At 35.5% G+C, this 5000-nt stretch overlaps 1 long non-coding RNA gene across 2 annotated transcripts in view; it reads right to left on the bottom strand.

Moving 5' to 3' along the window:
• Positions 1-5000, bottom strand: part of LOC136838528 (uncharacterized) — a 595187-nt gene that overhangs the window by 498598 nt on the left and 91589 nt on the right. The gene's annotated exons all lie outside the window — the stretch shown is intronic.

Genomic DNA, 5000 nt, shown 5'->3' with positions numbered 1-5000 from the left:
AGTTAATCTTCTCGAGTAAACAGGAAACTTTTATATATATATATATATATATATATATATATATATATATATATATATATATATATATATATATATATATATATATATATAATACTATATATATACACATATATAATTTATAAATATCATATATATATACTCTGTAAACTCGATACTTTAATTTGAAATATCCTATATGTAAACGATCCTCAATCATTCAGCAGCATTGCAGCTTGAACCCTTTTTATCAGTAATATCTGATACGGGTTCATTAACCAGCTGCTTATAGCAGCAAATACCCCTTCGGGGAGGATGATGATAAATGATTCGAAGTGGGGGGGAGGGGGATGGGAGGGAATTTGGTTGGTGCTGGGGCGAGGTGCCTTCTCAACTGACCCCACAGAATTCCTCCCAACATCTATCTTACTCTCCACTTCCACATCGGTCACACCAGATTTATCTCGCTCTCTCCCGGCTTATTCAAAGCTAGGGGGCTAAAAGCACTTATTAATCTTTTCCACGCTGGGGGTTCCTCGCCATACGACTGGCCTAAAATTAAGTCGACCGATTTTATGTTTTAATGACATTTTTTCATTTTAAAGTTACAGTACCGTGATCGACTAGTCTATTTTCAGGACCCTCATCATCGGGCTGAACCGAAAAATTGGTCTTGAGTGGGAGATGGACACTGGATTAAGACAAATTTAAGAGAAGATGGAGCGATAGACTAAAGATGGAAAGAAACGGGTAGAAAGTACACTGCCGCGCTGGGTCGAAAAAAACGACAAAGAATCTTTCATATAACCGACTTTACCCTTCGCAAGTTACGCTGTACGCAGTATCCCCTTAAGGGATTCCGTATGATCTTTCAAACATGACAGTTACAGGTTCCTCTACGGAGCAAGGGGCCCATACTTGCATAAGACTTGCAGTTTTCTCTAATGATAATCCTGATGTGTAGATTACAGTAGTAGAAAGGCCGGCAAAATCGTGAGGAAGCTCATCTGTGAATGTTTTCAAACTGAAAGGCGTCAAGCTGTTTTTGTTGTATGCACTTTTTTTATTAGTTTTCTTCATTCTGTCCGCCCTCAGATCTTAAAAACTACTGAGGCTAGAGGGCTGCAAATTGGGATGTTGATCATCCACCCTCCAATCATCAAACATACCAGATTGCAGCCCTCTAGCCTCAGTAATTTTTATTTTATTTATAGTTAAATTTAGCCATAATCGTGCTTCTGGCATCGATATAGGATAGGCCACCACCGGGCCGTGATTAAAGTTTCATGGGTTGCGGCTCATACAGCGTTATGCCGAGACCACCGAAAGATAGATCTATTTTCGGCGGCCTTGATTATACGCGGTAGTCTAATCCTTCGGGCCAGCCCTAGGAGAGCTGTTAATCAGCTCAGTGGTCTGGCAAAACTAAGGTATACATTACTTTTTTTTAGTAGCTACACAGGAAACTCGATTGCGCCGAGAAAATTTCGGCGCATTTTTTTTATTATTTCAAAAACCTTAACGTTAGGAACACGAAGCCTGTAGTCATTTTTCGCCCTTCTAACTGTATGTAGTCCTTTTTTCATTTAACCTACTGACTTGGATCCAATAGTTACGTGGTCTAATTTCTATTTCTTTAACATTAATGTATCATCAGAACCAGAGTGGATACTGTACTCTTCTTCCAAACCCTATTATCGACCACCTTATTATTAGTAATATATTTTCAATCTCCTTACTGAAAGCAAAAGATTTATTAGCCTCATAAAGATCCTTAATGAAAATTCTGTATCTTTAATTTTTTTGTGTATTTCAGTTAGTTGAACATAAGTATGCACAGTCACTTATGAATAATAATAATAATAATAATAATTATAATAATAATAATAATAATAATAATAGAGGCTTTGTAGAAAAAAGTTAGGTATATCTTACTTTAACCAGACCACTGAGCTGGTTAACAGCTCTCCTAGGGCTGGCCCGAAGGATTAGACTTATTTTTACGTGGCTAAGAACCAACTGGTTACCTAGCAACTGGACCTACAGCTTATTGTGGAATCCGAACCACATTATGACGAGAAATGAATTTCTATCACCAGAAATAAATTCCTCTAATTCTTCATTGGTGGTTCGGAAAGTCGAACGCTGGGCCAACAGCGTGCCAGTCGAAAGCTCTACCACCCCTCCAAAGAAGAAATGAGGCTTTGTAGAGGCCGTTGTACTGGGCAACATTAGTTGACTAAACTACAATACTCGCTTCTCAAGTTTCAGTGTGAACCACTGACGTTCACACCAAACTCCTAAGGCCTATTGCAAATCCAATTAATATTCGTGTTTTATTAATAACAATCAAAACACCGTGAAAACAAGAAAATACAAGGGAGAAAAAACGATGGACTCGCCATCTGGATGATGGAAAATTATATGAATTAAATAAAACAGCAGTGAAGAAAGAATTCCTAGCCTTCACAGCACAGGGAAGGAAGGAACCGAGTCTCAAAAGAAAGACAGTAAATTTTCCCAGGACAAACCTAATTTTTTCCTGATATGTTTTATATATTATATATATTTATATATATATATATAAATATATATATTTTATATATATATATATATATATTATATATATATATATATATATATATATATATATATATATATATATATATATATATATATTGTGAATGTGTACCGCCAAATGTCCGTATGTAGGGCCATCGCGTTTACGCTTGCAAGCAAATTATTCGTAACCAAATCGGCATCCTCTAAGGAGTCAAATATATCTCTCTCTCTCTCCTTAGTTTGTCTATAATTCCCTGCAGTTCTTTTGGGAGGAGGTTGCTGGCCAGGCTCTCTCTCTCTCTCTCTCTCTCTCTCTCTCTCTCTCTCTCTGGCCACTGCCCTCCTGAAAACTGTAAAATCTAGTCCATCTTAACACCTGCAGCTCATCGCTATGCCTTCATCGGTAGTTAGAGCCAACCCACGCGCAAATTATCTTGTCCTTCGCAAATTTATAGATAGAAATACCACTCGACTTGGAAATGAGAGAGAGAGAGAGAGAGAGAGAGAGAGAGAGAGAGAGAGAGAGAGAGAGAGAGAGAGAGAGAGAGTCAATCCTGAAAGAAATAAATGCAGCCGAATAGGGTGTACGAAGGTTCACAGAAACACATAAGAGAGAGAGAGAGAGAGAGAGAGAGAGAGAGAGAGAGAGAGAGAGAGAGAGAGAGAGTCTAGACCTGTAGAATATGAATATTTTAAAAGCTGGATATAGCTTTGAAGGTATGCATGAGAGAGATAAAGCGGGGAGGGTAGGAGATATAAAATTGCCTAATAAATGAAGAGGAGGGAGAAGTTCAAAATTTGTAAAGATGCAATTCCGATCTTATGAATTGATGTGCATAACAATAATAATATGAAATTATGCAGTCCATGGCACCCTTAACATTTTTATGCAAGCATCACCATGACGTCTAAATTCCATGTGAACGTTTTACCAATAACCTGATGGAGTATCACCATTATCTTTTAAACTATTAAGCAAAGCTTGGGTTTTTGTGTCATGAAATGAACAGGTTATCCAGTGGCAAACCAGATGGCTACCCTGTTTGAAAAATCATTGATACAACTCAGTTCCATATGTGGAATTCCTTGCCTCCCTACATGTTCCCCAAATCATTTGGGTTTGATTCTACTATTCTGACTTGTCAGCATTTAAGAGGTCGTCTCACACATATCCGTCTAATTACCATTAATTTTTATATACACATAAATAAATACACTAACAAGCACACATTTACAATACACACATACACACACATTATATATATATAATTATATATATATATATATATATATATATATATATATATATATATATATATATATATATATAAAACAAATTATATATATATATATATATATATATATATATATATATATATATATATATATATATATACTGACCTAAAACAAATTGGGCAGCCGGAAGTCAGAGCCAAACCTGAAGAATAAAAGGATATATATATATTTACATAAATAGATAAATACATACAGACATATTTACATGCATACATATATGCATACCTGAGGCTCCATGTACAAAAATACTTCTTTTATATGAATACATCAGACCTAAAAACGCAAAATTATTAGTACTATGAAGTACGCTGAAAAGAAGAGACAAAATTTGGGCAATATTCTGGTCCTCATTCACAGTGGAAAAGGTCGCTCGTACTTTGACTCTAAAAACCTGAAATACCACGCCTCGATCTAAGAAGAAGAAAAGAAGGAGAGAGAGAGAGAGAGAGAGAGAGAGAGAGAGAGAGAGAGAGAGAGAGAGAGAGAGAGAGAGAGAGAGAGAGGTTCTATTCGTAAAATGTCATGTCAGGCACCAAAGAATGTGGTATGTTACCTTAGAAAACTTTTGACTTCAACAACAACAAAAATTACAATAAAAAATAATTTTCACATAAAAACCAAGTTACTTTACACCCTCAAAAATTATTTTAAAAATTTAACGCCTCCAATAAAAGAAATAAATAACATCTCTGGTGCTGTTTCCTGAAAAAATAAGGTACGATTAAAACTAGATTTTTAAAGAAACAAAATAAGACTGAACAACCAGACTTCTTCAGGCTTTCACCAGTTCCGTTATTCCTAGATATTCTTACAACTGGTGGCAGTTAGTGGGCAGGTGCAAGCAATATCGGCAAAAAAGAAAAAAAAACAATGGGAAAATCTCAAAAAGGAAAAGAAAAAAGAAAACTTTTCTTTCAATAATACGAACAGAGGGTAGAAATAGAAGAAAAGCTCAAGAATAAACAGAAAGGAACTTCAACCAAAGAAAAAAAAAAGTGGAAAAGGTAAAGAAAAGAAGAAAAGGAAAAAGAATAAACGTTAAGAAAAATTTTTTTACACGAACCAAAGACAGAGAAGAAATGAACTCAAGAGGAAAATAAGAAAATTACTTATTTTGTTGCAGCGGGAAGAAATGGTGAAAAAGA

This window comes from Macrobrachium rosenbergii, chromosome 5, assembly GCF_040412425.1.
Source record: "Macrobrachium rosenbergii isolate ZJJX-2024 chromosome 5, ASM4041242v1, whole genome shotgun sequence".
NCBI lineage: Eukaryota > Metazoa > Arthropoda > Malacostraca > Decapoda > Palaemonidae > Macrobrachium > Macrobrachium rosenbergii.
The sequence above is the reverse complement of the archived record's forward strand: the minus strand, read 5'-3'. Positions and strand labels throughout refer to the sequence as shown.